Below are 7,799 nucleotides of genomic sequence, written 5' to 3' on the forward strand. Positions count from 1 at the left end.
AGGGCTAAATACCTTGTTCTTTCCATGCCAGGATTTTTGCTTGTGCAACAGAACTTTCTCCTTCCCTCCTCCCTGTGTGGCCCCTCTTTTCTGGGGTTCCCCAACCCACTGGAGCAGATTTGGGGAGGTTGTGAGGTGTGCCTTGAAGCGAGACAGGGGAGAGAAGTTATAATTGCATGTGCAGCAATCCTTGCACTGGACTACTGCAACGCGCTCTACGTGGGGCTACCTTTGAAGGTGACCCGGAAACTGCAATTAATCCAGAATGCGGCAGCTAGACTGGTGACTGGGAGTGGCCGCCGGGACCACATAACACTGGTCCTGAGAGATCTGCATTGGCTCCCAGTACGTTTCTAAGCACAATTCAAAGTGCTGGTGCTGACCTTTAAAGCCCTAAACGGCCTCGGTCCAGTATATTTGAAGGAGCGTCTCCACCCCCATCGTTCTGCCCGGACACTGAGGTCCAGCGCCGAGGGTCTTCTGGTGGTTCCCTCATTGCAAGAAGTGAGGTTACAGGGAACCAGACAGAGGGCCTTCTTGGTAGTGGTGTCCTCCCTGTGGAACGCCCTTCAGATGTGAAGGAAATAAGCAGCTATCCTATCTTTAAAAGACATCTGAAGGCAGCCCTGTTCAGGGAAGTTTTTAATATTTAACGCTGTACTGTTTTTAGCACTTGATTGGGAGCCGCCCAGAGTGGCTGGGGAGACTCAGCCAGATGGGTGGGGTATAAATAATAAATTATTATTATTGTTGTTGTTGTTGTTATACTGCACTGGCAGATTTGTTCGATGCTGCCAGAATGGTGTGGGATTGCAAACTTTATTGCCTTACTCATCTTTTGGAACAGACTCGCATGTGCTTGTTTTTGTAAAGCACAGAGCATGGTGATGCTCAGCTCCGACAATCCATCAGGTTCTGTTGCAGAAAGAACCTCTTCTCTCTCTGGCTCCTGTCCCAAAAGAACTTAACATTGGGCCAGAATGCCGGAGACCTCAGGGAGATGTGTTTTTAGCTGATTCCCGGGAGATGGGATACTCAAGGTAAGCTGTGTTCCAAATGGGCTGAAAGGGGGAGGCTCTCAGATGCACCAGCTGGGCGCCTGCCACGGCTAAAGAGATAATCACAAAGCATAAATGTGGTTATGTAAAAGGCCAGCATTCTGCAGCAGGGGAGGCTCTGCTGAGGGCGGCCAGGATGGGATTGGCGTTGTCTCTCGAACGGTGGGCTTGCTGGCAGGAGGACCAATGGGATTGTCCGAGCCAGAGACTGCCCAGTGCTTACAAAAACAAATAAATCCGACCTCGTTCCAAAGATGAGTAATGCAACGAAGTTTGTGCACGGTTGCACGTTCTGCACCATCCCTACCCCCCCTGTCGCCAGAAGCAGTGCAGAGCTTGGCAGGAGTAATTAAACCTCCCCTCCCGTCAAAAAAGTCAGAGGTTCATCTTGAAAGAGGATGGGGAAATGAGGCCCAAACTGGACACAAATGTTAAATGTGCATAATGCATTTACCGGTAACTAAGTTGAGTTTTGTGTTTGTTTTTTCAAGAAATGCTAATATCATCAGCTAGGGAGGGGGATTATTGGGTTTTCGGCAACAGCGGAGGGGGGTTACCTATTATTATTCTTTGGCGATCACTCGTAGCCAAGTAAGATTTTATTCGATAAAAACGGTTTTAACAATGAGTCCCTAAGTGACTGTGGAGGCCAATTCTGGACCCACACATCCTTCCACAGTGGGGACATTGGTTCCCAGGCGGGAGTTGATCACGGTGAGGGTTTGCCAAGCATGCCTTCCTCTTAGCGTGTTTCTCCCTTTTGTCCTGAGTTTGAGCGTCTTCAAAGCCCATGACATCTTTGGTAAAGGCTGGACTATGACTGGAGCGCCCACAGGCCAGTGTTTCCCAGTTGTCAGTGTTTATACTACATTTTTTTAGATTATACCTAGATAATTTTACCTATTATCTCCTCTGCTGCAGTCCTGAGGAAGACCCAAGTGTTTGTTTGTGCAGAGGGTGGGGGAATTCCCACCACACAACTGCCACAAATGTGGGAATTTACTCCCAATGCAAAGACTGTCTTCAGAAGTGGGGTTTTCCTCCGACTGTGGGCAGGAGAGGAAAGAGTTAATTTTCAAAAAACAACAACCCAACATTGTATTGGTTTTTAAACAAATACATAATTATACAGAAAGAGTTCGTTAAATTTCTCCTCCACACTTGGTGTGATCCAGAAAGCCTTCAGAAAAACCACAACTGAACCACACAGATATTTGATATTTTCCTTTGTAGACAATTCAGAGATCCACCTTTAAAGCCCTAAACGGCCTCGGTCCAGTATACCTGAAGGAGTGTCTCCACCCCCCATCATTTTGCCCAGACGCTGAGGTCCAGCGCCGAGGGACTTCTGGCGGTTCCCTCATTGCGAGAAGCAAAGCTACAGGGAACCAGGCAGAGGGCCTTCTCGGTAGTGGCGCCCGCCCTGTGGAACGCCCTTCCAGCAGATGTCAAAGCAATAAACAACCACCTGACATTCAGAAGACATCTTAAGGCAGCCCTGTTCAGGGAAGTTTTTAATCTGTGATATTTTACTGTATTTTTAGTTTCTATGGAAGCCGCCCAGAGTGGCTGGGGAGGCCCAGCCAGATGGGCGGGGTATAAATAATAAATTATTATTATTATTATTATTATTATTATTATTATTATTATTATTATTATTATCTCACGTCAAGCCTAGTTAGGTCCTAATTCAGCCACCCTCTCTGCCCTATGGACTTTTAAAAATCAGATTGCCAATCAAACTGCATTATATTGAAACCGTATGGTCTAGAAAATTGTGTGCTGTTTATTTTTATCATGAAAACGGATTCTCAGACCAGGGCATTGAAAAGCCTCCCCTTTCTCACACGACCCTGCCATCTCTTAATGGAGAGGGAATCCTTTGTGATGAGGCCCCCATCTGTGCGGAACCCTCCCCTGGCATCACCCCCAACATCTTTTAACCCCCGTTTAACACACCTGAGCTGCTCAGAACAATTCCATCTGGCTGTGGCTGCTTTGCAAAAAACACTGCTTGTATTAAGATCGCTGTGTTTTACCTAACAGAGTTGAAAAGGTGGCCATGTTTGCCCGAAAGAAAAATGCCAAAGTAGTCCGTAATTGGGCGATGCCTTTATTAAGCTCACCAAAACGTCCAAAAAACAAGGGTGCAAGGTTTCGGACCACCCAGACCTCTCCACCAGGCTACATGTTCGAAACATGGGAGTGGGAGGGAGAGAGGTTGGTGTTTGTCAAGGCATCCATGGCTGCTACACCTGTTAGGTTTTAAGATGAAGGCCGAAAGTTGCTAGCAGGCATTCAAATCAGGTAATTTCAGGTGCTCGCAGGTTTCGTGTTGCACAGCAGCCGCCTCTAGAGGGGAAACACATAGTGGCTGGACCTCTGTGAAGACAGCTGCCAGCTGTTCCTTCTTCACACAGAAAGGATGCCTTAATGCAGTGTTGTTAAACTGTGGAACTCATTGCTGCAAGAAGCTGTGACGGCGATCAACCTGGATGGCTTTAAAGAAGGACTGGGCAAATCTATGGAAGGGGATAAGGCTATTGATGTCTACTAGACCTGAGGCTCTGTCCTCACAATTGGAGGCCATCAGCAATGTCTAGGCAACACGACGACCATGTACATACGCAATAGACAATATTTTATAGACTTCCTTCAAACCATAACAAGTCCAAAATGAAATCTTTAGTCTCAAAGCCTCTGGAAATCTTTAAATGAAGCGAGGTACCAGACTTTGAACGATGAAAGGCAAGCTGTGAAGCTTTGTGTATTCAGCAAATAGGATGTCCAATGAATGTAAATATGATATCGAATGAATGTACAGTGTTACCTCAGGTTAAGCACTTAATTCGTTCCGGAGGTCCGTTCTTAACCTGAAACTGTTCTTAACCTGAAGCACCACTTTAGCTAATGGGGCCTCCTGCTGCTGCCGTGCTGCTGGAGCACAATTTCTGTTCTCATCCTGAAGCAAAGTTCTTAACCTGAGGTAATATTTCTGGGTTAGCAGAGTCTGTAACCTGAAGTGTATGTAACCTGAAGCGTATGTAACCTGAGGTACCACTGTATGTGACTACATTATTACATGAGCACTGTTCCGCAGCATTTGATATTTTCATTTACATACATTCATTCGATAGAAGATGGGTTTATGAAGCAATTCTGTATTGTCCCACCACGCTGATGAAGAATTCTAGAAAACAGTAGTCAATATCTGGAATCACTGTTCAGTGTTGGACAAATTTGCTGAATACACAAAGCTTCACAGCTTGTCTTTCATCATACAAAGTCTGGTACCTTCCTTCATTTAAAGATTTTCAGAGGCTTTGAGACTAAAGATTTCATTTTGGGCTTGTTATGGTTTGAAGGAATTTTATAAAAGATTGTCTATTGCGTATGTACATGGTCATCGTGTTGCCTAGACATTGCTGACGTTCTCTTTGCAACGGAGGAGTTTGTTTGATTACTTATTGCTGTACCATGGCCAAATGGGCTCATACCTTAGCCTTCACAGTTGGAGGCAGCAGTGCCTCTTCTCGTTTCTGCCTCCCTCTTTAGATTGTGGAATCATAGAATTGCAGAGTTGGAAGGCACCCTGAGGATCATCTAGACCAACCCCCTGCAATGCAGGAATACGCATTGTCTCCCACGGGGATCGAACCTGCAACCTTGGTGTTAATAGCACCATGCTCTAACCAACTGGGGACACCGGTGACGCTGTGGGTTAAACCACAGAGCCTAGGACTTGCCAATCAGAAGGTCGGTGGTTCGAATCCCTGCGACAGGGTGAGCTTCTGTTGCTCGGTCCCTGATCCTGCCCACCTAGCAGTTCGAAAGCACATCAAAAGAGCAAGTAGATAAATAGGTACCGTTCCGGTGGGAAGGTAAACGGCGTTTCTGGTTCGCCAGAAGCGGATTAGTCATGCTGGCCACATGACCCAGAAGCTGTACGCCGGCTCCCTTGGCCAATAAAGCAAGATGAGCGCCGCAACCCCAGAGTCAGTCACGACTGGACCTAATGGTCAGGGGTCCCTTTACCTTTACCTAACCAACTGAGCTATGTGACCATGAAACAAGAGGTGAGAGGTGGAGAAGAGGAAGAAAAAGAAAGCTAGGAAGATATTGATTTTAGCTGCTGTGCTGGGTAAAAGGACTACCTAGTTTTCCTTTCATTCCTTGTTCTAGGGACACCAGGTGAAACCAGTTGCAAAGACAATAAAAATCTTTGGGGCTTTTAAGAGCTGTTCTAGTATGGTGGCAAGAGAGGCTGAACTATGAATCAGGTCCCAGTTTTATTCTCTTCTCTGCTGCAAACTCACTATGTAGTCTTAGGCGAGCCATGACCCCATCTGCCTCTATTATCCCATCTGTACAATGGGTGTAATGACAGCAGCCCACTTCATTCTGCCCCTCATTTTGCATTTTTCAACCAACGCTCAACATTCCGCCGCTCCTGAGCATGCTCAGTCCTGATCGGGCTTTGCAATTTAACTCCGCGGTTTGTGCAAAGAAAGCCCAAACGACTCGCTTTATGAACCCCTCAGTCAGCAAATAAAAACGAGTGCAGAACCTCTGTCAGAAATCAAGGCTTATTTCTTTTCTCTTTTCTTTTTCCTGCTGTTTAATTTTTTTTTTCCTCTCTCTCTCCCCCCTCCACTCAAAAGTCATTTTTGAAAATGTCACACATGTACAGAGACAAACAAGCATATAAATATCAGTGTGAACAGGACTGGAGGAGATGAGGAAGGCACTCCACTTCGCCAGCGGAGCAGTACGGGTGGCAAGACTTTTCGACCGAAGTGTGAGGTTGGGGAAGGCTGCGGAGCGAGCCCTGATCGAGTTCTTGTAGGGAGGAGAGAAATGAGCAAGGTTTTTTTGGTGGGTAGGATGAGATAGATGGCTAAAAAACACCCAAAATGGTTGTGTTGTAGTGTGTGTGTGTGTGTGTGTGTGTGTGCGCGCGCACATATCTGGAGGGTAGGGGGAAGTGAAGTCTCTTAAAAGGCAACATGCGGAAGGACAACTCTTTAGGGGCCCCCGCCTTAAGGATGGATGGATCTAGGGAGGCCAGAGAAGCTCGTGTGGATTCCAGGTTGACACAGAATCCGTAAAGCGGCAGAGCTGCGCAGGAGAATTTTCATAGCTGCACCTTCTCCCTTTTGCCGGGCCAGCCTTGGGGACAAGCGATGGCTCTGGCGACTGCCTCCGCTGCGGAAATATTAAAAGCAGCAAGAACTGCCCTGTATGGAATCTGGGAAGAGTCTGGGGGAAATTTACGGGAGCCAACAGCCCAGCTGAGACTTTCAAAAGAGGACTAGAGAGGCGCATGGAAGTCTTTTGTTTTCTGTGGACTGGACAGCTCAGTGGAAACCGCCAGCTTTTCTCCAGAAAACCCAAGCTGATCTATTGAACAATGGAATCAGGGTGGGGGTCTCAGGACAATTCTTGGTCTCTAGCTGGACAGAGTTGTGGGGTGCAGGACAGAGAGCGCTGCTCCCCAGCAGAGATCAAATTTCCTTGCGCAGTGGAATATAAACTCCTCAATGGGGATTTCCTGTATTCAGGGAGGTTGGGAAAATTCCTTTGCTGCAGAATGGGTTTTCTCTGCCCCATTACGGTGGCTGGGGACGAGGGGAAGAAGGGGCCATGTAAAAAGTCAGGCGGTAGTCCTCTCTTTGGTACGGAAGGGGGTCTGACCTACCTGCCCAGGGCCCTGGCAAAGAACAAGGTCCCCCTAACCCGGTGGAGCCCCAGATGTCATGAACAGAGCCCTTAAGACAACGTGAGAGTTTGTAGCCCTAAGACGATGCACTGGGCATCAAAGGCAGACAGAGGTGATATGTCTGGGCGATGAAACCCTCTCCTGATTTTTGGGGGGTTGGGGGGGCAGAAGCACCCTGGCGTGGGGCCGTCGGACATGCAGCAAATTGCGGGCAAACATCAACCACAGTAGCAAGGTGTGGGGCCCTTCCTCTTCCGTCGTCCTTCCCCACTGCTGGGCTTGACTGTTAGGCAAAGCGACATGCCGCCCCCTTGCTTGCTAGCGCAATTCAGCGGGCAGACGGCGATATGTTTTCTCCTAGCGCTAGCAGACCTCGCGTTGGAAATTCCAGTTAAAACAAACCCCTATTCTCGGAGCCAAATGTTTTGTTTTTTTTGCAGCTCACAAGCAGGTGTCTGGGACTGGAAACCGCCTCTGTGCCACAAAGGTAACTCTTTTTTAAAGTGGTTCCCTGGCTTTTGGGGGGGTGAAGGGAACCCCCAGATTGGTTCAAACAAGGATGCAGAGGGCTTTCTGGCAGAGACTCCATTTGCCCTCTTCCTAGAACGATGCAATTTCAGCGCCGTTCCTCTCCAACTCGTAAAAAGGACTCAGGATTATTTTGTGGCTGTTCTATCCACCTGCCCCAAGAACGGAGGTCTGATTTGTGGGATTTGGAATGGTTGCATGTGATCCCAGAGCACAGAGTGTCTGGAAGGGTTTCAAAATGGCAGGGATTTGGGGATAAAGGAGGGTCTCTCTTTAACAGAGCAGGGGTGCGAGCTTCCCTTTGCGAGGCGACAAGTTTGCAGAGGGCACAGGCAGACACAGGAGAGATGGTTTGGCTGTAGGAACCGCAGCCAAAGTCAAGAGATCTAAATCAGTGTTTCCCAAAACAGCTTGGGTCTCCAACCTGTTTTGGAACTACAATTCCCATCACCCTTGACCACTGGGTCCTGCTGGCTAGGGATGATGGGAGTTGT

Source organism: Podarcis erhardii, assembly GCF_964252035.2.
Source record: "Podarcis erhardii genome assembly, chromosome: 7".
NCBI classification, from domain to species: Eukaryota; Metazoa; Chordata; class Lepidosauria; order Squamata; family Lacertidae; genus Podarcis; species Podarcis erhardii.